Here is a 27165-nt window from a genome sequence, read left to right as displayed (position 1 = left end):
GGTTGCAGGTTCAACGATGTCGTCGTGTAGCATCCTCTTGTTATCCACGAAGACTTTGTGGCGGTAAGAGAGTGGAAACTGGTCAAGTGACACGAAAAATTTAGTGTGCTCGCGCAGTCGGATTATGTATTAGAAATTCATGATTGCTCCTGTTTTCGGTAGAAATACTTCCGCGTTTTCATGTAACATTTGTCCCAGATTCTCTTTGCTATGCGTTGGAATGTTTTCTAGGTTTCATAACATGTTATGAATAGCATAACGCACCTCCCGCCGAATTGGTTCATCCTGTTACACGGTGCGACTACGATCGTGAAGCCACGATCGATTTCTATCTTCCTCCCGTTTTGTGGTGTAATTGAGGTTGTGGTATTCGACATTAATTTGCGCACATGTTGCTAGATCAGCAAATGTAATTTTTATGACGCTTTCCTTTTGCGATGTGAGCTCTCCTCATCCCACGTCCAATACTGCCTGATGTTATTTCAGGAAATCCATACCGAATACTACTTCAATTGCACGTGGACTGTTACTTCAATTGCACGTGAAGGGACGATCAGAAGTTTCTTTTCTAAGGTGTTGCCTTGGCAGTTGAAAGTACCAGGCCGGCCGTTGTGGCCGAGCGGTTCTAGGCGCTTCAGTAAGGAAATGCGCTGCTGCTACGGTCGCAGGTTCGAATCCTGCCTCGGGCATGGATGTGTGTGGTGTCCTTAGGTTAGTTAGGTTTAATTAGTTCTAAGTCTAGGGTACTGATGACCTCATATGTCAAGTCCCATAGTGCTTAGAGCCATTTGAACATTAACCGGGTTTGTATCTGCACCGCCGAGAGCTTTCCTCTCAGTGTGCCAGTGATTTTCGTTTCCTTCAGCTTGACTGCTGGGCATGGATGACTCACGATACATCTCTTGTTGCAGATTCAGGTATCGTCATAACGTGGCTTCCACTGACCACAATCCCTGTCAGGTTGACGTTGCCTGTGATGATGTGAATAATGGTATGTAAATCCGGTCGTATCAAGAGTTCTTTTTCCTCACGCAAAATCTCTTCTGCGTGTAAGTATTGTAACATGTTAATGTTGCTCGCTGCGATTGTTTCTGAGGCATTGTTTAGGGCTGTGTCCGCAGCAGCCGAGCGTCACTTTCTATTTAGACTTCTTCTATGTTTCCCCTGTGACAGTTTAGATGGCCTAATATGAATATTCTGATATTTTTCATTACTTTATTGACTTTAACTGTCGTTCTTCCAGTTGTTTCCTTGCTGTTGTAGGTCTCCAGCTCCTCAGGAACTGGTTTGGATTTTTTGGTTATTTCCAGTTTCTGTTTTGCCGTTCGTTGTAATTATTGTTGTAACTGCCTCCTCTGTTCTCCACCTGTGCCAGGTTGTTACCTCAGTAGCTCGAGCTGTTGTTTCCACGTGATCGATGTTTTCCCTCATTTCGCCAGTTGTTTCTTTCTGACGGTCCTTGTTTCTGTTGCTGTCTCTTGCGTTTTATATTTCATTCAGATAGTCTAATTCGCGTAGCGCGCTCTTGATTCAGTGGAATCGTTGCACCATTCGATAAGGAGTTGTTGGTAGTGCAGAGATAAGTTGGTATATAACAGTCCCTCATAATTTCCTTGGGCTGTACGTCTGGTCCAAAAAACTGTTCTTAAGGGGGGTAGAACGTCAAACGGGACGACTTAGAGCAGGAGAGACACCACAGGAATTTTTAACTTCCACTGTCCATACTTTTAAAAATAAAGTCATAAGACTTTGTCAGAATGACCAGAAAGGATTCAGGATTTACACTTATAGTGGTGGAAGTTCAAAAATATAAGAAAATAATTTATTTTTTTACATTTGTATTTCACCTTTTTTTCACTTACCATTGGCTGCATTTGTTGCTATAGGTACACTTTTCTTCATAAGTAAGGAAGATTCTTCGATTAATTTTGCACAGCATACAAACCATAGTTACATGTGTATGAAAATCTAGAATTTTCCAAATATATTAAAAACTGTGGTAAAAATTGAGATAATAAACTATAATATATGAGTTTTTTCTAAATATAAAGTTTAAAATGTAACAGCTCATTCATTTTTTCATAAATTAAATAATTTCTAGAGTTTCATACACCTGAAAGTATGGTCTGTATTCTGTGCAAAATTCATCGAAGAATCTCTCTTACTTATGAAGTACGTGTACCTATAGCAACAAACGCAGCCAATAGAAGTGAAAAAAATAATCAACTTTCACACGTAAAAAAAATTATTATATTATTTTTTTAACCTCCACTACTATGATTGTGAATTGTGAATCCTTCCTGGTCATTCTGACAAAGTTTTATGAATTTTTTCGTAAAAGTGTAGACAGTGGAAATTAAAATGTCCTGTGGTGTCTCTCCTGCTTCAAGACGGCCCGTTTGACGTCCTAACCCCCTTAACTAGCGACTCAAAAAACTTCACTGGACTATGTCCTAAGGCCTTGCCCGGCATAATCTTCTTCTTGAGCCTTCTTTGCGTGTCTTGTGACCAATATGGGTTACGGAACGCGTCCTTGAACTCTTTGTGTGAGCGACAACACTCCGTAACACTGTGCATACGTTCTGCAATCGACTCCTCTGAAAACCCGCAGGTAAATTTCAACTTTTATTTCGTGGCGACGATTCCGGTAGCACTTCACATTCTGACCTATCCAACGTTTTGGATGTAAAGTTTGTTATTCTCTTTGTGCTTTTGGAAATTTTGAACGCATAAGTAATATTTATGGTCGAATGGTTCAACATTTTCTGCCAACAAATTCTTCCTCGTTTCTGCAGCGGATGTCTCCACAGATCGGTGTCCAAACGATCCTTGTGCACTTTTAAGACCTTCTCTTGTGCCGTCAGACTCACGGAGTAATGTTCTCGTCCGCCGAATAACTACACAATTGTGTTCTGGTTCGTTATCTGCCAGCGCGCGCTCTGCCGAGCACCCTATGGCGGCTGGTGTGTTCTGCTACGGAGTTCGCCTTTGTGCGGGTGATGTAGCCTCATATTGCATATCGAAATGTTATAATACATCCTCGTCTCTCCTACCATGATCACGAGGGAGTACTGCCGCACCAGACTGTGATTCTAATTGCGCAACCCGCTCACGTGCTTGCTGGACGCCTTTTGCTAGCTCGTTTTGCTGTGAGGTGATCCGGGTCTGCACTTCTTGACTTCTGTATCTCCGCCTGTTTGTTCTCGATCTGTTCGAAGCGCTTTACTTTCTCGCTAGTTTTTTTTCTGCGTTTCCTGGACGATTCTTGTGCCCTGCTTTTGGAGCTTGTAAAGAACGTTTTTGGTACTAGACTTTTCGGTATTGGCCTGTTTTACTTGTTCTTTAGCCAACGAAGGGTTCTTGCGTGCATCTTGGGCTACTAACCTTGCCAACCTGGCATCTCGTTTTGCCCCGTTTCCGACCTCTCGCATCTCTGTTGATGTTTTCTTGGCATTTTTTACCTCTTCCTTAACACCAGCGACTTCCTTCTTAACCTGCTCTATACTTTCAACAAGCTGTTCAGCTAACATCCATATCTCATTCGTCTCCTTAACGATTAATTTCTTCTTCTCCTTCGAGGCTATCTTCTCTGTAACCTGCGTCTTCTTCATAGCTTCCTGTCTCTTTTTCTCCGCTTTCTACATGAATCGCGTGAGGGCCTCAAATTGAGATCCACCGCTAACAACTCCAGGATCCCATCGCTCTGTTGTGTTTTGTTCGTAAATCTGATCTGCCATTCTCACTAACAGTACACCGTGCCTGTACAGTCTACATGACGCTCTGCTGCGGTTTCAGTTTCGCTCTCATTCCCTGACTGAAATACCTCGTCATAACCAGAAAATTCTGCGTTCGACATATCCGCAAGGTCAGCTACTACATTCGACTAAGGATTCGCCGCTACATTATCTTGATCAATGCTGCCGGTGATCCATTTGTGACGAGATTCGAATACTCTCACTACACTGGAGCAAATGTGCCTTTCTATTTGTAAGCATGCATTCAGATTCCTATTCCCGAGAGACCCTGAAATCTGTTCTAGGGAACCATTAATTTTGAATTCCTGACAACGCATATCAAATAAAAACAACTCTAATCTGCGATAACATACATAAGCCTCAAATAAGCTACCATCCCAGAAGTTAACACACGCCGTTCTCCGTCAGGAACAATCAACAAGTGACACAGATATCACAATAGCAAATGAATGAAAATACAAACAAACAACACACAAAAATTTACAAATTATCAATGTATTTAGCGCCACCAATTCTTATGGTTACGCAAATATAATTTTATCTCAGTGCACCAAATGAATTTCAGCTTGAGGAAACAGAAACCGTGTAAGGGAAGTCGCATCTGACAGTCATAGAAGGTGCCATCAATTGAGGATCCTCGGCAGCGGTCGCCAAAGTCGCCAAATTGCATGAATACACTGGTCTTGCGGTTTGATTTGAAAGACTGCAGGCGACTGCAAGTTTACACAGCGACAAAATCACTTTAACTTGTAAGCCTTCCACTAGTCTACCTGGCCATGCGTCTGCTACATTAATGCCTCGGCTTGGCGGCCTACTTTCTCTTCTGTACCCCTATCCCTCCCGCGGCCAGAAATATCTGACAGGTAGAGGCAGGTTGGCTATTTTTCGCCTCTTCGGCCGAAAGAATTTTCTGCATACCATTGTGAGAAATTCTTGTGACCAGCACTCTTTCCCTAGTAAGTGCTTTGTGATGTTCCTCTCCCTAACAGCTACATGTGGCTTCCAAGTCCACTACAAGATTTGCTATTAAATATTCAAACCATCTGCTTGTTCTCAGCTTCAGAAAATACACTCCTGGAAATTGAAATAAGAACACCGTGAATTCATTGTCCCAGGAAGGGGAAACTTTATTGACAAATTCCTGGGGTCAGATACATCACATGATCACACTGACAGAACCACAGGGACATAGACACAGGCAACAGAGCATGCACAATGTCGGCACTAGTACAGTGTATACCCACCTTTTGCAGCAATGCAGGCTGCTATTCTCCCATGGAGACGATCGTAGAGATGCTGGATGTAGTCCTGTGGAACGGCTTGAAATGCCATTTCCACCTGGCGCCTCAGTTGGACCAGCGTTCATTCTGGACGTGCAGACCGCGTGAGACGACGCTTCATCCAGTCCCAAACATGCTCAATGGGGGACAGATCCGGAGATCTTGCTGGTCAGGGTAGTTGACTTACACCTTCTAGAGCACGTTGGGTGGCACGGGATACATGCGGACGTGCATTGTCCTGTTGGAACAGCAAGTTCCCTTGCCGGTCTAGGAATGGTAGAACAGTGGGTTCGATGACGGTTTGGATGTACCGTGCACTATTCAGTGTCCGCTCGACGATCACCAGTGGTGTACGGCCGGTGTAGGAGACCGCTCCCCACACCATGATGCCGGGTGTTGGCCCTGTGTGCCTCGGTCGTATGCAGTCCTGATTGTGGCGCTCACCTGCACGGCGCCAAACACGCATACGACCATCATTGGCACCAAGGCAGAAGCGACTCTCATCGCTGAAGACGACACATCTCCATTCGTCCCTCCATTCACACCTGTCGCGACACCACTGGAGGCGGGCTGCACGATGTTGGGGCGTGAGCGGAAGACGGCCTAACGGTGTGCGGGACCGTAGCCCAGCGTCATGGAGACGGTTGCGAATGGTCCTCGCCGATACCCCAGGAGCAACAGTGTCCCTAATTTGCTGGGAAGTGGCGGTGCGGTCCCCTACGGCACTGCGTAGGATCCTACGGCCTTGGCGTGCATCCGTGCGTCGCTGCGGCCCGGTCCCAGGTCGACGGGCACGTGCACCTTCCGCCGACCACTGGCGACAACATCGATGTACTGTGGAGACCTCACGCCCCACGTGTTGAGCAATTCGGCGGTACGTCCACCCGGCCTCCCGCATGCCCACTATACGCCCTCGCTCATAGTCCGTCAACTGCACATACGGTTCACGTCCACGCTGTCGCGGCATGCTACCAGTGTTAAAGACTGCGATGGAGCTCCGTATGCCACGGCAAACTGGCTGACACTGACGGCGGCGGTGCACAAATGCTGCGCAGCTAGCGCCATTCGACGGCCAACACCGCGGTTCCTGTTGTGTCCGCTGTGCCGTGCGTGTGATCATTGCTTGTACAGCCCTCTCGCAGTGTCCGGAGTAAGTATGGTGGGTCTGACACACCGGTGTCAATGTGTTCTTTTTTGCATTTCCAGGAGTGTATATTCAAAGGAGAGCTACCATAAAGGTACCATGTTCATTAACACAGTACGTGCTCCTATCAACGCCTGCTCATGTTGATAACTTCCTGTCGTCTCACAGAAAAGGAAATCTGGAGTGTAATAACAATCATCTTGAATATGGAAATAAGTGACAGAATGACTTGTCATCTCTCAATTTCTGTTACTGATCCCATAAGCACTGTAAGATTAGTCTATACATCTGTTACCTTGTGCCTGTAATCGTCAGCAATCAAGTTATTACTCTTGAAAGTGTGGTAAAATGACCCTAAGTACAATGTAAACACAGCCTGCGTGGTTCGACAGCTGTCACATTCAGTTTTCCCCGCCGCGAAGCATAGAGCGATAGCGAATAAGCAACTTTTAATTCTGTTCGTCGGTGCCCAGGAAGTAACGGCAGACGCAGCGACTTTCGCGCGCGATCGTATCAGACATGAATGTATACAAAATCACTTTGATAATAACACTTCACACGCGTTTGCAACATGTCCCCTCAAAAGGCACATGAAAAAACATACAAATGTAGCAGCATTAATTTAAAGAAAGAGATAGTTTAACTGAACCAAGAATGCCCGTAACTAAGGTGAATAAGTTAGTAATTCACCTCCAGCGGTTTTATTTACGTAGCAAAAGTTAAGGAAATTGAAAGAAAGAAAATAATTTTATAATGAAAGGAACGATTTACAATATGAACTGCTAAAACTTTACCAGGGAAAAGCGCACAGGTTATCTGTTCATTGTTGGAAGGCGTGCTGGTGTGTTGAGATGACGGCGGCAACTCGTTACGGATGAAGTTATTACAACAACCCCGTTTGTCGGATATTCACGGTTAGGTATGTTGGCGAAGTGTCTTGACGGTTATGTTGCAAAGACATCTGCAGTGGCGTTTAATAAATCACTGGCTGAATACACGTAATTATTGGTCACATTCGACTGGTTTCGCAAGTGGCCGTTTATTACTCCTTATACGCACCTGGTTCTCGTTTCAGTACTTTATACACTGTTCCTGATCATTTCCGACCGCGATATAACTTTTTCAAGTTTATATGTGACTACCGCAATCGCAAATTGACTATCAGTAGAACCGTTCTTGCACCTGATCACAGTTGTAATTATGTTCGCTGCAACATTCATGGCCTCAAACTACTCGGTTGTTCATTAGGAAGACAAATACAATACGCAATTTTATGGAGCCTTGGCTCTCGCGATGCGTTTAAATGTGTACACAGTTTCACTCTCACGGTAGCAATAGCTATAATGCCTACTCACGTAAGCATCGTCAGTCCTGATTGGGACACAGTCCATTAAGTAATACTCAGACCGTACGATCTTTCTATTCATTATAATCACTTCTTTCATTATGCTCTGCGACGGTAATCCTAATCGTTTGTAGTTAAGTTCCACGATTCACTATTCCGGCAATTTTTCTACATCTCTGATCAACAACGTACATCCCGCCATTTTGTCGCTCACTATATACTGCTGCTTAACTGTTATTCTCTATATCGTTCTCCATGCTTTCATGTCTACGATTTACGCAACACTTCTTCAAATCACTGTTAACAAAACAAATGCAGATAAAATAAACGAAAGAATTTAAAGTCCAACCATATTCAATTAAAAACAAGAAAACAGATTTATCCATTACAAAAAAAGCTGTATTTACGTATTAACTTTATCACCAAACACAGCTACGATACACCATCAAAGATATGAATACTTAGTCCAAGAAAGCGAAAGAAATGACAGAAAGAAGGGAAAAATTACGTATTACTAATGTTTATATCTTCACTGACTCCATACATGTCACCTGGTTGCCTTTTGCCAAAATTCTTTCTCTCTCTCTCTCTCTCTCTCTCTCTATCTATCTCTATCTATCTATCTATCTATCTATCTATCTATCTATCTCTCCCCTTCTCCTCCTCCTCCTCTCCCTCTCTGCATCATTTATATTTCACTTCTCTTCAAAATGGGTACTGTTCATTCAGACTTCAAGTTCAGAATTAGAGTAAAACAAGAAATTAGCTCGCACCTGGTTGGAGATGGGACGTACCACACTGTTACTGCCTGACAATCGTTCTCAGCTGAGATGCTGTTGGTCTCGGTCATTCTTATTGTGGCCCCAAATATTTTTCCTAAGGCTGCATCACTTAGAGTCACTACTCACAACATAGCAAAAAGTACAGTAACATTAACCACAGGCAATCAATCCTCTCCGGTCTACAACTCACCTACACTCAGGCCGACAAACTGTACCTCTGCAATTCACTTGCAGGTACTGGCCTCTGTCCTACGCGAGTACTGGGCCTATATCTCTGCAGGCCATTTTGCAGGGACTCAAACTCTGCTAAGCGTCCTCCCTGTCCGCTGGTAATTCCTCCATCTGCGAAATTCATCCTCTTTGTAAAGCGATAATTCGCATCCCCGGATCAGTCCTCTTTCCTGTAGTCACGCCAAGATTCCCTCCTTCACGACTTAGTTAGTAGCTCACACAATGAGGTAACCTACAGGAAATCTAAATCCGCCACAATAACTTAAAATCATCACGCTCAGCACAAATAAATACTGACTCGCACATGTTCTCGCCCATCAGGCACTGTCGTACCAAGTTGCACTTCAGCTCGATTATACACTCCTGGAAATGGAAAAAAGAACACATTGACACCGGTGTGTCAGACCCACCATACTTGCTCCGGACACTGCGAGAGGGCTGTACAAGCAATGATCACACGCACGGCACAGCGGACACACCAGGAACCGCGGTGTTGGCCGTCGAATGGCGCTAGCTGCGCAGCATTTGTGCACCGCCGCCGTCAGTGTCAGCCAGTTTGCCGTGGCATACGGAGCTCCATCGCAGTCTTTAACACTGGTAGCATGCCGCGACAGCGTGGACGTGAACCGTATGTGCAGTTGACGGACTTTGAGCGAGGGCGTATAGTGGGCATGCGGGAGGCCGGGTGGACGTACCGCCGAATTGCTCAACACGTGGGGCGTGAGGTCTCCACAGTACATCGATGTTGTCGCCAGTGGTCGGCGGAAGGTGCACGTGCCCGTCAACCTGGGACCGGACCGCAGCGACGCACGGATGCACGCCAAGACCGTAGGATCCTACGCAGTGCCGTAGGGGACCGCACCGCCACTTCCCAGCAAATTAGGGACACTGTTGCTCCTGGGGTATCGGCGAGGACCATTCGCAACCGTCTCCATGAAGCTGGGCTACGGTCCCGCACACCGTTAGGCCGTCTTCCGCTCACGCCCCAACACCGTGCAGCCCGCCTCCAGTGGTGTCGCGACAGGCGTGAATGGAGGGACGAATGGAGACGTGTCGTCTTCAGCGATGAGAGTCGCTTCTGCCTTGGTGCCAATGATGGTCGTATGCGTGTTTGGCGCCGTGCAGGTGAGCGCCACAATCAGGACTGCATACGACCGAGGCACACAGGGCCAACACCCGGCATCATGGTGTGGGGAGCGATCTCCTACACTGGCCGTACACCACTGGTGATCGTCGAGGGGACACTGAATAGTGCACGGTACATCCAAACCGTCATCGAACCCATCGTTCTACCATTCCTAGACCGGCAAGGGAACTTGCTGTTCCAACAGGACAATGCACGTCCGCATGTATCCCGTGCCACCCAACGTGCTCTAGAAGGTGTAAGTCAACTACCCTGGCCAGCAAGATCTCCGGATCTGTCCCCCATTGAGTATGTTTGGGACTGGATGAAGCGTCGTCTCACGCGGTCTGCACGTCCAGCACGAACGCTGGTCCAACTGAGGCGCCAGGTGGAAATGGCATGGCAAGCCGTTCCACAGGACTACATCCAGCATCTCTACGATCGTCTCCATGGGAGAATAGCAGCCTGCATTGCTGCGAAAGGTGGATATACACTGTACTAGTGCCGACATTGTGCATGCTCTGTTGCCTGTGTCTATGTGCCTGTGGTTCTGTCAGTGTGATCATGTGATGTATCTGACCCCAGGAATGTGTCAATAAAGTTTCCCTTTCCTGGGACAATGAATTCACGGTGTTCTTATTTCAATTTCCAGGAGTGTATTTCGGCACAGGACCTTGCGCAACCGAAACGGACCACAACATTTGTCATCGCACGATTATCGAGTGCCCGTCTCTTTCTCCTTGCTGGTGTTCGTAAATCAACTGCTTTGCCAGATCTTAATGGCCATGCCTTCCCTAACATCATCAAATTCTACAAAACACGAATCCAGAAATCAAACAATACTCGCGGACTGAAGAGCTACAGCTACAAAGTCAAAAATTCACTTCCATAGACAATGACAGAAACATGTCAACTGGAGAACTACGCACTGACAAAAGCCACCATACAGGTCCTGTACTGTTCAGATGGTTCACATGTCAGAGTTTAAAACTCGCAACAAATGAAATATTGTCATCCCATACTCGCTCACTGTGTCACACAACACCCAGATATGTCAAATCAAATCCTCTCCGCAATCATAGCAAGCAATTGCGGCGCCTCTTTACCAAAACAAACTTAGAAGAAATTTGCTTCATTGCTGATCGACCAACATCATGAAAAGCACTGCACAATCAACAACGTTTCAGTCACACGTATAGCACAGCTACTTGGACACCTGATTGGTGTCTCATAAATACTTAAGAAACCTTAATACAGGGAAAACTATTCCGAAGAAAATAAATAAACCACCTGATACATGAAACACATGGGAATCTGTTTAAACGGCCACGAAAACTCCCTAACACGTATCACACGAAAAATTCATTCCAGAGGAATACATTTGCAAAAATCCTACTCAGCAAAGGCACACAAACCTGCCTAGCATACTAAACACCTATTGAACCTATTCTGAGAATACGATACGATATTTACAATATTGTAGCGCCTGTTATACTGAATTACAACGCAAACTTTCTTCGGACATGCATGCAATACCGCATTTATCTGCCGACGCCGAAAGAGTAAAATATCTCCCCCGTATGGGAATATACATAACGGATTTATGAGTACAGGTTGCGGACACATGGTTGACCACATATGAAAGTTTGGGTATGACCGTGAGTCGTGCTCGCTCGGTTAGCCAAATGGTATGGCGACCGCTAGCGATAATCTGGATATTCGAGTTCGATTCTAGGCCCGGCACAGAATTTCAGTATCGTTGATGGCAGTCCATATTCGCAATTGCAAATACATTTAATGTATTCTAACGATCTTCCAGATGAAAAATCTACTGAAAACACGGAAACTACCTAGTACATCAAAACTAACGTAAAGTCTACCACACAAACCTAGGTCATCAAAACACATGTAAAACCTGTTCAAACAAATGCACAAACCCCCTAGCACGTAATACATGAAACAAATGACTGGCTCAGCAACACGTGTAGCCAATGTAACACATCAAAACTATTTTACTGATATTACCTAAATCCATAATACATACATACTCTGCAAAAACCCATGGTGATGAATTTATTTTAACCTTCCAAAAGTAACTGTGGGTAGGCCACCTCGTTATGAGCTAACCTCTAAATGCTTGTGCACAGAGTTACATAGATAACACGAAAATTATGACCCTAGGCATATCTCTTAAAGTAGAGAGTTTGCAAAACAAATATCTTCCTCTGGCTACCGCTGTCTGACTGGAGTAATACGTTGGTGATGATTTAGAACAGATTGCTAATATCCTCTAGAATATAGATCGAAATTTGGAAATTTGTGGTAAGTTCCTGTGGTACCAAACTGCTGAGGTCATCAGTCCCTAGGCTTACACACTACTTAAACTAACTTACTCTAAGGACAACACATACACCCACACCCGAGGAAGAACTCGAACCTCCGACGAGGGGAGTCGCACAAGCCGCGGCAAGGCGCCTCAGACCACGCAGTTACCCCGCGCTGCATAGATAGAAGCCTGCAACTTGTTGTACATGAAAGGGTCGAACAGAAACAATGATTAAACTCAATATTAACATTTATTCCTAAACACATTTATGATATCACCATATTAATGACTAACCAAAACCTGTTATAATTAGCTCTATCCAAAATTATATAAAGATTAAATGGAAAGCAGTGTCGGTCCGTTATCAGTTATTACTTCTTGCCCTCCTAAGAATTTACTTACTCCTGATCTTCAGTGTTAACTGACAACTAATTAATCAATAATGTTTGATCTACACAGTGACTGGTAGTTGGCGGGTACAATCCAGAAGACTACCATTTTATTACCAGTAGGAAAGTGATGAGGCAGGTGATCGTCCTCGATTCCACAAGTGTGAAATCAGTTTAACTACTGTTAGTATAGCCCGCCCGGCTAGCCGCGCCGACTAACGCGCTGTTTCCCGAGCGGGAAGGCGTGTCGGTCCCCGGCACGATCCGCCCGGCGTATGTGTCGAGGTCTGATGTGCCGGCCAGCCTGTGGATGGTTTTTAAGGCGATTTTCCGTCTGCCTCGGCGAATGCATGCTGGTTCTCCTTATTCCGTCTCAGTTACACTATGTCTGCGATTGCTGTGCAAACACTGTCTCCATGTACACATACACCATCATTATTCTACCACGCAAACATTTTGGGTTTTTCTCGTCTGGTATGAAACGTTCCTGAGGAGACCACTGGGGGACGAACAGCACAATAACCCTGGATTCAGTGTGGGGCAGCGGTAGGGTGGATGGACTGGTGTGGCCTGTTGTGGGGTTGTGAACCACTGAAGGCTACGGCGGGACGAAGCGTCTCCGTCGTTTCTAGGTGCCCAGTCCAATACACAGTACACACACATACACTCTGTCGGTGCTACCAGTTACGCTCACTATAAGTAAGATCGTGATGCCCTGAGCTGCGCAGTGCAGATGTGCTGTTCCCTTCTCAAAGACAGAATCATCCATACCTGAGTGTGATTCCAAGATACGGCAACATCTACTGTGCTAGTACTGCAAGTCGAACCACACTCTTCCGGATTCTACCTGCAATAGTTTCTGCAATGCAGACGCCTTTCTATCCTACTAGGAAGAGCTTGTCCGACGCGGTCACCTTCGCATCCTATCAACGAGTGCCTCTACAATGCGGACGCCTTCGCATTCTGCCGGTAAGTGCTTCTTATGCAGCGCTCACGTACACTCTGCGCATTCGTTGCCTTCAGAATGGTGCAGTCACCAATCGCAAAACTACGAACCACTGCGGTCCATCCACGAGAATTTCTTCCAACAGAGAATCCCGTCAAAAATAGCGCGTCTTTTCCACTCTCCAATGACAACATGAAAACTCTCCCCTACCATCAAATAGCACTCATTTCAACGCTATGATTTGGCGCCACACTTCCTTATACCAATTGCACATTCATTCTCAGTGTCCTTAGCCTCGAAACAGCACTGGAGAAATTCAGAGAGGACCACTATAAGGCTAGAGAGTATTTACGGTGGCCTACGCTTTCTACGAGCGGCATCTGCTAATCCTCAGGAGAAGTGATAAAACATGGGAAATCCCGGAATCTCGCGTCACCCAGTTGCGATGCCATCCACCAGTCACCGACCAGCTCCCCAAAGCGTTTTCTGTTGCCCTGTCTTGAGTCCAATGCTCTGCACACTGCATCCCATATATTCATAATCCATTAAAAACGCCATCGAGTTAATAAGGCAGAGACGTGCAAATTACACAGGGCACACTACTGCCAGTCATTGTGTTTTATGATAACATTAACATTTTCCTTACCGATTTTCCCTGTTATTAGCCTCAGAATGGCCAATATATTCAATTTATTAATGGAACCGGCACGCTAAAGGCTTGTCGTGTTTCATAACTCTCTGTGTTATTTAAAATTTTGCATAGAGATTGAACCTCTTAAGCTAGGCAGTAGGGCATCCACAAGTAAAATTTCGTCCCCAACTTCTCAAATAGATCATGCAACCTCTGAGATGCCTGAAGGGTAGTCCAGATCATTTCGTTTCAAGAAACACTGCTGTTCTTAGTGTGACTTCTGATTATTACTACCACATTAACTCGATCAGAATCAAGCAGAAGAAGACCACTCTAACCTTAAATTTTTTTATACTACTGGATTGTGTGCAAATGCCATGTTCTTCAAGATTTTCTCATCTTAATTATAAGGACTGATGATCCAGCAAATAAATTAGTAGCAAATATTGGTTCACAGGTCACAGTTATTACATCAAACAGCGTATCGTCAAAACTTACTCCACCTGACATTTACATTGGCTCCTTCCCCATTCACGTTAGAAGATCATTTGAGTGATCGTTATTCGTACTTGTGTCTACGAAGTGAGTGGTGTGAATCGTCTCATTTATGGACTCACATCTATGCATTTATCACGAGAATTTGTATATTGACACCCTTAAGTGCGACTGAATTTAGCTTTAAACTGGCCAGAACACTCCCAACATTTGTTACTGTTCAGATTATTAGACACTGAAAATAATATTGATGAACCATCAGCAAGAAAGTCTTATGACTACCCATGATTCTGTAACACATAAAACTCTGTATAGAATGTAAGTCTTCCTATGTGCTGTGTGAACTTAAGAGCTATATAGTACGTGGAGACATGGCGAATGTTTGTGACAGACAAAATCATAAACTACAGTTAAGTACACAGGTATCTTTTATGATGTAACATGTGAAATTTGACTCACTCAAAACAAAGACAAACAAAATATGCGTGAAACAATTAATTCATAGGATGACAAGTTCAATAAGAAATAAACATATCATCAGCGCCTGATTAAATGATCCTGACTAGACGGTTTTAGAAATCTCACACATGCACTGATCCATTGACAGGTGGGGGTCACTTTGATATACACAGAACTCTTGAAGCGTACGTAGAATAGTACACTGTAGTAATCTCGTTGACTTGTTCAGCAAAGGTGTTTGGCTACTCTGGGGCAGGCAATGCAGAGGACACTGGTGTGCCTCCTTTTAGTCTTTGACAACTCATGAAGGATGTGACTGCAGCACCTTGACATCTCCATTCTCTACTGGTCATGGCTACTCTTCTGCAGCATTATAGTTTCTGGACTGCAGGCATATGATTTGGAACAGCAGTGATCAGAGCTCCCAAATTATGTGCAGATGCCACTGGTGCTATTTGCTGATGTCACTTCACCTGTGCTGCCACAGCGACCATGGTGCTTGACTGAACGAAACAGGTATTTTTTGGACTAGTTGTCTGAAGCCCACTAGGAAGAAATGTGATGAGTAGGGGTTTGCTGATCTGCTCTATTATCTGTGCCAGGTAGCAATCGGCAATTCTTTGCCCTAGAACAGGCTACTGATTATGATTGGCTAACACCGAAATCTCTGGTGGTTTCATGTGGCTATAATACTGTGTTTTATTAGAGGAAGCGAATAGTAAAAGTATCTGATTGTAGCTGACTCATTCAGTTCTATATTGCCTACTGCAGTATGGTTAGGGTGCAGCAGTGCATCAGCGGACCAGTTGCAACAGCTTTCGCAGGTTCAGACATCATTCCACCAACACATGCCACAGTGGCAGGCTGGTACTTACCATGGCCACCACGACAATCAGTTGCTGCTCGCTGCTGTACCCTAATGGATGCCTCCACTGTGTGTCATGTCATATCAGGCTATGATTATCTAGCAGAAGTTATGCAGTAAATTATCAACATTCGGTCTAAATGACTTTCTAAGTGAAACAGCTAACAGTATTGGGCTGCTTTAAAGCTTTACATGATTTTCTTTGTATCTCAATGTATAGAATCATCAAACCCTGCACTCTGTGTTACTGATGGCTGCTCAATTTATCCTGAAGTCTGTCGTGCATGTGACAATAACCTTTCCCCCAGTATTAAGGTAGTAGTGAGGCAAAGCCACTGTGGTGCATTTTATTTGTGTGGGTTCCATACATTCTGGGGCAAGAATAGATTCGTTATTACTCTCCCCATTCTTTCTTCTTCTTTCGTTTCACCCTCTTTGGGGTACGCTGGATCAATCATTTCTTTGTGGGTTGTTCTTTTCTTAGGGCCCAGTATTTCTTCATTCTTTCTGATCTTCTTCTCCTCTCTTCTTCCGAGATGAAGGATTTGGACTTTTGTGTGGATTTGTCTTGGAACCTTATGTTTTCATCTTTAGTAATTAATTTAGCAGTTCGATCAATAAGTGAATTTTCTGAAATATTTAATTCCACTAGGTCTTTCTCAGTTTCTTTAAACCAGTTGGGCTTCGTTTTTCGGTTACGGAAGAAGTCAAAGATTTGTTTAGTTAATCTGTTGGAATTCATTCTGAGAAGATGACCATAAAAATTTATTCTCCTTTTTCGCATAGAATCTGAAAGTTTTTCAATTTTCTTGTAGAGAGTTTCATTTTTGATGTATATAATCTTATTGTTTTGAAATTTTGGCCCAATGATTTTTCTTAAAATTTTTCTTTCCTTTACCTCAAGTTTCTCCATTTGGCCTTTGAAATTCATGTTAAGTGTTTCTGCTGCATACAGTGCTTCTGGCTTAATCACTGTCTTGTAATGTGTAATTTTGGACCCCCATGAAAGGGATTTTTTGTTGTATGTATTTTTTGTTAGTTGGAAGGCCAATTCAAGTTTATTTTTTTTTTGATTCCATTGCTTTGCTTTCCCCAGCATTCCAAGCAATCCATTCTCCGAGATATTTGAATTCTTTTACTATTTCAATCTTCTGTTCTTGAACTTTGAGGTATTTACATGAGTGCTTGATGTTTGTCAATATCTTAGTTTTTTCAGAGGAGATGTGAAGACCAATTTTAGCTGCTTGTTTCTTTAGTTCAAGGATTTGCTCCCGTGCTTCTTCCATTGTTTCAGCAAACAGGGCCATATCATCTGCAAAAGCAATGCAATTTACTTTAAGGTTCTTCTTTTTGCAAACCAGTCTTATACCACTCTTAATATTTGTGTTCCATTCTCTGACTACTTTCTCAAGCGCACAATTGGAATTCATTCTGAGAAGATGACCATAAAAATTTATTCTCCTTTTTCGCATAGAATCTGAAAGTTTTTCAATTTTCTTGTAGAGAGTTTCATTTTTGATGTATATAATCTTATTGTCTTGAAATTTTGGCCCAATGATTTTTCTTAAAATTTTTCTTTCCTTTACCTCAAGTTTCTCCATTTGGCCTTTGAAATTCGCCCTGTCGCACTCCCGTTTTTATTTCAAAGGGTTCCGATAGTTCGCCCATAAATTTAACTTTCGAAAATGTATTTGTAAGGGTCGCTTTTATAATATTAGTTGTTTTCTTATCCAAACCCATTTCTTCCAGGACTGATAACAGAGATTCTCTATCAATCGAATCATATGTTTTTTTGAAATCAATGAAGGAGATTACGTATGTCTTTGCCCTTGATTTTTGGTATGCCATGATGTTTTTGAGGTTTAGTATTTGTTCCGAACATGATCTACCCTTTCTAAAACCTCCCTGGTATTCCCCGATTTGCGGATCCAATTGCGGCTCTGCCCTGTTCAAAAGGACTTTAGAGAGAATCTTGTACGTTATATCCAGCAGTGATATTCCTCTGTAATTGTTGGGGTCTGTCTGCAAACCTTTCTTGTGGATAGGGTGGATGAGTGCTGTTCTCCATTCTGTGGGGATCTCTTCTTCTTTCCAGATTTGATCGAAAACACACTTTAGGGATGTAACTGCATTTTTGTCAGCCTTTTTCCATAGTTCGGCCACTATTTGATTTTCTCCGGACGCCTTGTTGTTTTTAAGTTCTGAAATGACCTTCTGTAGTTCTTCAGTCGTTGGTGGTTCTGAATCCGGCTTCTCACGGTTGTTTGGAATGGATTCAAATTTTTCAAGGATGGGTTCACAATTCAAGAGTTTCTCAAAGTAGCCTGCTAGTATTTTGCAGTTTTCCGTGTTGTTGTGAGCGATGGTCCCATTTACATCTCGAAATTGGAGGGTGGGTGCTTTGTATCTTGATAACCTTTGTTTGAAAGTTCTGTAAAAGCTCCTTGTGTTGTTTTTAGCAAATTCTTCATCAATTTGGAGGAGAGTTTTGTTTTCATGTGTCTTCTTAATCCTTTTTATATTTTTATCTACCAGTTTTCTAACTGTAATGAAATTCAGTCTACTTTCTTCTGTTTTCTGTGATTGCCAATTTTGCCATGCCTGTTTTCTTGTTTCAATGAGGGCATCACATTCCAGCGACCACCAGGCATGATTTTTACTTTTTTTGTTAGGTGCTATCCGTTCAGCTGTAGTAATGAGGTTTTCCTTGATATCCCCCCAGCTTTGTGTCTGAATGGTTTCTGTTGCTTTTGTGAATTCATCTGATTTTAATATCTTTTCTGTGCTATACTTCCGACCCTTAAGTTGTTTCATGCTGCGTTTCCTGTTTGGGATGACTTTGAACTTAATTTTAGAAAGGTAATGGTCTGAATCCAAGTTTGCACCCCTGAGTACCCTAACGTTCATGATTTCTTTGCTAGAAATCTTCTTGATTGCCACATGATCAAGTTGAAATTCCCCAAGGCTAGGATTTGGGGATACCCATGTCTTTTGTCTTCGCGGTAGTTTCTTGAAAGCTGTGGATTTAAGAATTAAATTGTGTGCTTGGCAAAGTTCTATTAGTCTCACACAATTTCTGTTTGTTCTCTTGTGTGCAAGATAGTTTTCAACTATTTTATTATATCTTTTTTCTTTACCAATCTGTGCATTAAAATCTCCAAGAAGAATGATGATGTTTTTATCTGGAATTTTCTGAATAATGTCATCTAGATGATTCCAAAAGGCCTCCACTTTTTCTTTGTTTTTCCTGTTATCCTCGTTTATAGGGGCATGTGCATTGATAATTGTGTAGATTTTGTTTGCGCTTGTGAATGTAAGACTTGAGATTCTTTCTGATTGGGAATCAAAGCCAACTATTGAGTTCAAGATTTGTTTGTTGATTATAAAGGCTGTCCCAAGATGTGGTACGTTTTTCATTACTCTCGGTCCCACTTTCCCTTTGTATATCCTAAAACCTTCGGAATCGAAGGTATCTGTATCCATGTATCGTGTTTCTTGAATGGCTGTTATGAGTATGTTGTGGTTCTTTAGCGTATCTGTTAGATGTTTTAATTTTCCGGTTTTCAACAATGAGTTTGCATTGAAAGTTGCTAGGTACGTTGATTGCCTATATTGAAATTTGGATGAGGTTCCAAGACACTCCGACTTGTCTTTGTGCAATGTTGCAGACTCCCCAGAATCCGAATGTCTGCTGACGTACTGGCGTACGGTGGATCGTCCACCTGGGGTAAAATAGTTTACATCACACACTTCCATGATTGATGAAAGTTATTTTGGGTGTGGCCCAAAGGCCACAAAATGTACAACCAAGAGTGTGAGTCCTGGAGGTAGTTCTTCCGCTCTCTCCGCCGTTGGGAATCTGAACTTCCTCTTCCGCCTTTGAGACCGTTGACCAGGTTTCACCTAGTAACCCTAGGCAGGGGCCCTCACAGGGTGCTACCATCCGGAGCCAGATGGACCCAGGTTTTTTTTTAACGAGGTGTTACTCCTCCCCCTCCTCCTTCCTCATCACTTGCGAAATGAGGCCCCGGACTTGGGACCGGCAGTGGTGGAGTTACTCTCCCCATTCATTAACTGATTGTAATAGTAATTCATTTATGAGCCCCTCGAGTTGATCTATGACCCCCTGGGGATAATCATTCCTCCTGAAGAATCGCTCACCTCTCACCCTCGTCATCACACATCCCTCTGTGAAAAGGGATGCTGATGCTGGGACACTTCTTTTGTCACCCAGCCCTAGTTCAGTTCTCAGTCACTTTTCCCCATCATAGGAAATCCTCCCGGCCACCCCTCTCCAATTTACCCCCCTCCCCTCCCCCTTCCTCTCCACCACTTGTGAATTGGAGGGAAATAGACTCTGCTGAGTATGTAAGGTACTGTCTTTATTTATTTACTACATTTATTTTTGAGTGTGTTATCTTGTTGGAAGAATTTCCTAAATTTTGGCGGAGAAACCGAACTGACAATTACCCTACAGCATTGCCCCTTGAAATCCAAATAAACACAACTGCTTAAATTTGGTGGCACAATAGAAAATGCTCTTGTGAAAAAATGAATCTCATGATACGAAATGAGCTGTAAATTCGAACAATATATTTTTATGTATTTAAAGATTAATTAAATTGCTGGAAAATGTGTTCAATCGACAAGATGTTGGTGTTGGACGGAGAGAAGTTTACTAAGTGTATTACCTGCAAGCATACATCTGAGTACTACATCCATCGCCTCCTACATGAGGAATGGAAGGAGATGATAATGGATAAGTGTAGGGGAAATACTTTTCAGCAAATAATGGTGATGCAGCAGTATGGCATGAGGATATAGTTAGCAATTCATAGATACTATATTGCCTGTGCTGGAGCTGTTTGTGTTTTTTGAAATGGCCAGTCAATCCAAAATACAGGAGACACGAATATTGTACCGACAGACCCCACCTCATATCGCGTAAAGGTTGTAGTCATACGCGTTTAAAACGACTAATGTGACAGTAAGAACGCAAATAGTGGATATAGTACTAACATCAATGAAATGTCCATCCAAACAAGTGTAAACTCACACTCATGTTATGAAGTTAAGCTTGCTATAGGGAATACTCAACCGAGAACATTGAATCTTGCATTGAATATACTGCAAAATAAGCACGTAAACGTACATACAGCTAGCAAATTCTACACACGATTGTGAGTAGACGATTTCACCAATAGCAATGCTGGTAGCACCGTACAACAACACGATAACAAATATTGAGCGAACATTCCGGGATGGAAAGACGTGTTTTTCTTGTGTGTGGTACCAGGGTGTCTTAGGAAGAAAGAGACATAATAATCTTATAAGCGAGAGACTATTAAAAAGAACAAGAGCAACGACTATGTTACTCTAGGAGAGCATTATGGCCTAGGTTTTACAAGAAGACGAAACACTGTAATAACATCACCAACTATGAAAAAAATACCTTCAACCAGAACAGATTAAACAACTTAGAACCAGTCTTCCATCCTCTCCTGCCTCCCTCTCCCCCTCCTGTATGTAGGGGATAGTTTCCGAGGCCTGTTCTATCCTGTCACTAATGGAACACAAAGAGCTCCATTCTATGCAAGTGCTCTGCTTTGGATCGTAATCTGTTTACAGTGATATACTGTTTCTGGTCTGCAGCTGGAACGTCCGATAGGTATTAGTAGTAGGGAGTTGGCGGCATTAGCATACTTTTGTTATCAAAATGATATGCAAATTAATTAAATTGATCAATTAATCACCCCAACCATTGGACCTCCCAGACCCGACAACGCCCACTTCCAACACCAGATGATGTCACGTGTTTTTCTCAACCAGCACATGTCCCCAGATTCCTTCCCACTCTCCACCTTGCCCTCCCCAATCTACCCTATTGGCAGGAATTTCGAATTTTGGCGGAAATTACGAATTTTGGCGGGAATTACGAATTTTGTCGGGAATCACTTGTACCGGGGTTGTGCTGACATCCCACCTCACCCAACACCCGAGAATTGGCGGGAAATTAAAAATGGCAGTGCCGTTTCCGATATAGAACCCTGGTCCTCCTGGATGGAAAAGCCAAGTGCAACCCCCTAACACAATTATACCACCAGAGACGCTTGGAATCTCTTTATTCTTTCTGGTGGGAATTACATTCAACTGGCGAGATGCTGGTGTTGGACAGAGAGGATATTAAAAAGTTTATTACCTGTGCATGCAGTATCTATTGTTGTTTGATGTCAGAGTTCGCTACCGACGGCTACTCAAAAACCACCCTATAGCCCAACTAATTGAAGGCAATACACGCTATCATCACTGATGGAAAAAATACGTCACAGTTCTAATTACACTTCGACAAAGGGAAAAAAAGCTCGTAATGAGCAGGTCATAATGCAGCACATGTACTGGAGAAAATCGTCATCCTAAAAGACTGCGAAAGGGGCAGTAGTTGAACGTGCATTCTCCTGGATGTACAATCACGAACTGCCAAAAACCGAGGCCTTCTCACCTCCCCTCACACGTCGCCCCCTCCCCTGCTACGCAACATCGACCTACGGGGAGGACACATGTTTCTCCAAACGGCCAGATGCTCACCAGAGCGTCTGGCTCCCTGCTGCCGTCCTTTGCTGTTTTCCTGTGGCTCAATTGCCGACCCCTCTACAGCTACAGGCCTCGCCAGGTCCTCTGCAGTCACTCGCAATACCCGGCATACCTTGAGCAACGCTCCTACACAACAAAAAAGGGAAAATTAGTAGCACAACCACCCTAATCTGGAGAACGCTCCAGCTAGGAACCCCTTCCACCTAAAGCGCAGCCTCACACCACAGTGCCTTCAATACAAAGCGCGATGCCAGCATCCCTCAGAACGAAACCTTGATAAATGATTGCTAGCCTGACCGAGGGTTGTTTGTCTAAGGCGAGAGCCGTGATCTCTTACGGAACTCGCCTGCAACAGCCCGCCATTCTGCACTGGAATATTTAACATCAACGCGACTTCTATAATAAAGCAAGTATTAAAAAAGGAAAAACAGGATTGCAACAACAATAAATATCCTCTTCCCACGAAAATAGGGAAAGTCCATTATCTTTAGTTTAGTTTAAATTCGGCAAAGTTTTTACGTTCGATTGCAGGATAAAATTCGAAGCACATTATTTTGTGATGCCCAACAAAGTGCACCTCCTCTGATCACAAATGATCAGCCGTGACATGTCCACCATATGTAAAATCAGGAAAAAGAAAATTCGATTATTTTGCTGCCAAAAATTAACGATCACCGCAGAATGTCCGTGTAATCCCGACATCGTCATTGGAGTAAAGAGAAAGCGAGAATTTAGACTCTAAAGAAAAAAAAATCTATATTAAGCTATTTCCTTTAGCTTGTTGAACAAATTACACGATCTGAGAGTGTCTCTCGCGTTCAGTGTCCGTAAATAAACTATCATGCATGTTTGTATGACAAATATTCAGACAATCTTTCACTCCATTGGCGCACATGTCGGAAAAAAACACATTCATTTTACACAATAAAGGATGACAGCCAAAACCAGATGCAGGATAAAATTTATTAAAATTCTTGACCAAGGTTTCGGTACATATAAATATACCTTCATCAGAAGTAAAACTACCTGAACAGAGAGACACATTCATTAGAAAAGCCATATCAACGAAAGTGAGAAACAGAAGCTTAAGTAACAGTGAAATTACTACAGTAATGTAGGCACAAAATCATTAGTACTTACTAAAATTACATCATGTAATGGAGAATAATAAAAACAATTATGCCAAAGGCGTCGTCAGTAATTAAAACCTCATCTCCATTTGTACAACATGTGTAATGAGCACAGGGTCAAAGCGAACAGTATTAGCAGCATTACTTCACTTATGAACTATTGAGACATGAGTGTGACAGCACTAGGGCAGATGGTTTCGCCGAGAGATGGCACTTGCATGTGCCAGACTCGCGCATATTAAAATTAATAAATACATACATAAGCGCATCAAAAAATTTATTAAAGGTTGTGTTAATTCAAACTCTGTCTTAATAAGTAAAACATATCAGGCCAATTAAAGACATTTATGTAAAATAGAAATATAGAACCAATTTATCTGTATCCTAGTGTCAAACGGATAAAACTTGCGCTTGGAACATCTGACGAGAGAGGGCACTAGTGTAATGCGCGAGAGACTCACGTAACGTAGCAGCGAAATACATACTAGACAAACAACCAAAAAAATGTTATAATAAAACGAAAACATCTGTCATTATGAATAAAACATAGTAGTCATTTAACCATACATACACATTGAAATTCATAACAAACAAACATCACAATACGTAGAATCCCAACAAGACAGGAAAAGTGCATTTCACCGGCATTAACAAGCAAGAAAATAACTACTAGTCAGCCAGACTATGTTACATTAAGGCAATGAGGGGTTTGAAACTGTCTAAAAAATTTTTGTTTCGAAGCTGCACCTGTTCATTAAGAACAAAACCGTCTTTTAGAGACAGATGCTTGAAAATCTCTAATTCTTCGAGCAAGTCTAGTTTGTAACCTTTATTAGCTTCATGAAGCAGCTCTACGTCGTCCAGTTCACTTGGCGTGTGCCGTAAGAGCCATAGATGTTCAGCAAAGGTGGAATTATATACGTTTTCCCCGTTTTTACCTAACAAGTGTTCTTTATACCTAACTTTAATGGGTCTACCTGTCTGCCCTATGTAATAGTTTGGGCAGTCGTTACACGTAATTTTGTATACACCGGACTTAGTGCTGAGTTCTTCTCGTGTTCCAATATTATGAATTACTCTACGTTTCAGGCTATTATTTACGGAAAAGGCAACTCTATAACCGTACTGTTTCTGTAAAAGTCTTCTTATCTTATATGAAACGTTCCCTAAAAATGGAATAGAAATAAAGTTATTACTCTCATACTTTTTTTCCCTGTTATCTCCTAAAGTAGAAAATTTTACAGCTGTTTTTTTCTTAGCAATTTGGTCAATTAATTTAGGGTCGTATCCATTGTTAGTAGCTATTGATTTTAATAAAGATATTTCATTTTCAAAACAATTCTGTGCTAAAGGTGTGTTCACAGCGCGATGAACTGCGGAATGAAAAAAGGCGATCTTGTGAGTTTGAGGATGACAGGAATCTGCTGGAATAATATTATCAGAAAAACTTTCTTTACGAAAAATGTCGAAGCTAATAGTGTTACCCGATAACTTGAGTTTCAAATCAAGAAAATGGAGTTCTCTCTCGTTATTTTGAATCTCTTTTGTGAATTTCATTTTCTCATGGAAACTGTTGAAAACATGAAACAGTTGTTGTAGATCTTGGTCACACCCTTGAAACAGTATGAGTATATCATCAACATAACGAGCATAAAAAGAAATCTTATTGCCTAACGTAGGATTGTTTTTGAAGAAATTTTCTTCTAGTGCATTCACAAAGATGTCAGCTAAGATGCCAGCTAACGGGCAACCCATGGCTAAACCGAATGGTTGTTCATACATTTTACCATTAAACTGGAAGTAATTGTAATCTAGTACAACATGCAGTAGTGACATAAGTTCCGACAACTGTAGCTCACTTAGAGTTTTATGTTGTCGAATGTTATCTTCAATAATCTTAAGAGTGATATCCACTGGAACATTAGTGTATAAACTTACGACGTCAAAAGAAACCAAACGAGAGGAAGAAGTGATCTCTATCGATTTTATCTTGTTTATTACCTCAGCACTATTTTTAACAGAGTAGTTGTTTCCAAAAACAAAGGCTTCTTTAATTTTAGTGTGTAAAAATCTCGCTAGTTTATGATGTGGGCTCTTTATTCCGTTAACGATGGGACGAACTGGGTGTTGACTTTCGTGTACCTTAAACTGACTTCTAAGCATAGGTGCTCTAGGGTTCATATTAATTAAGGTTTTCTTTTGAAACTCTTTCATAAGATGTTTACTTCTTCTTAACGTATCCCTAATTTGCTTTTGTAACATGGGGGTATGATCCTGCTCAATTTCAAATATACCATTTTCTTCGAAAAAAGCCAAAGTTTTAGCAATATATTCACTTTTATAGGCAACAACAAGCGAATTACCTTTATCTGATTTAGTGATGAGAGCCTCATTATTTTTTAGTTTACGGTTAATACTAGTAGTAATGTTACCCCCTCGCTGTTTTAAATCACTGTTTTTTACCGACTTGACCTCTCTTTCTATAATTGCGCTACATTCATGAGCAATCCTATTTTGTTGGGATTTTTCAGTTTTTACGGAATCAAGACCAACTTTAAGGTCAACAATAAAATTATCTACCACTTTAGGATCGTTAATATTAGGCATGAAATTATATTTAAAACCTCTCGCTAGCATGGCGCTTTCTTGAGGGGTAAAGCTTATAGAAGTTTTGTTTATTACTCTGTCGAAAAATTGGTGTTCGCAATTGACAATTCTTTTTGCATGAACAACATTAGATTTTGGGGTAACATTTTCCAGTTTATGAAGTTTAAAATCATGCCTACACTGAATTTCAACCTTACGATTGTGTAACCACTCATTAACACTTTGCCAAATACTGTCTACATGAAAGTTAAAATAATCTTTAAAAGTTCTAGTAATATAGAGATACAAAGAGTAAGCTTCTTCATTTAGTTTATCTTTCTTCTTATAAAGGTCACTGATTCTGTCACTCATAATTTGTTTCACCAGTTTAGCAGGTATGGCTATTGACTTCACTAAACAGTGTGAGAGACGCCATTTGACACCGAATTACGTGAAGGCCTTTGTCAATGTGAAACAGTGTAAGAAGTTTCCATCTACTAAAGCTAAACTGGTGAAACAAATTATGAGTGACAGAATCAGTGACCTTTATAAGAAGAAAGATAAACTAAATGAAGAAGCTTACTCTTTGTATCTCTATATTACTAGAACTTTTAAAGATTATTTTAACTTTCATGTAGACAGTATTTGGCAAAGTGTTAATGAGTGGTTACACAATCGTAAGGTTGAAATTCAGTGTAGGCATGATTTTAAACTTCATAAACTGGAAAATGTTACCCCAAAATCTAATGTTGTTCATGCAAAAAGAATTGTCAATTGCGAACACCAATTTTTCGACAGAGTAATAAACAAAACTTCTATAAGCTTTACCCCTCAAGAAAGCGCCATGCTAGCGAGAGGTTTTAAATATAATTTCATGCCTAATATTAACGATCCTAAAGTGGTAGATAATTTTATTGTTGACCTTAAAGTTGGTCTTGATTCCGTAAAAACTGAAAAATCCCAACAAAATAGGATTGCTCATGAATGTAGCGCAATTATAGAAAGAGAGGTCAAGTCGGTAAAAAACAGTGATTTAAAACAGCGAGGGGGTAACATTACTACTAGTATTAACCGTAAACTAAAAAAT

This window comes from Schistocerca cancellata, chromosome 8, assembly GCF_023864275.1.
Source record: "Schistocerca cancellata isolate TAMUIC-IGC-003103 chromosome 8, iqSchCanc2.1, whole genome shotgun sequence".
Classification (NCBI taxonomy): Eukaryota; Metazoa; Arthropoda; class Insecta; order Orthoptera; family Acrididae; genus Schistocerca; species Schistocerca cancellata.
Note: the sequence above shows the minus strand (reverse complement) of the source record.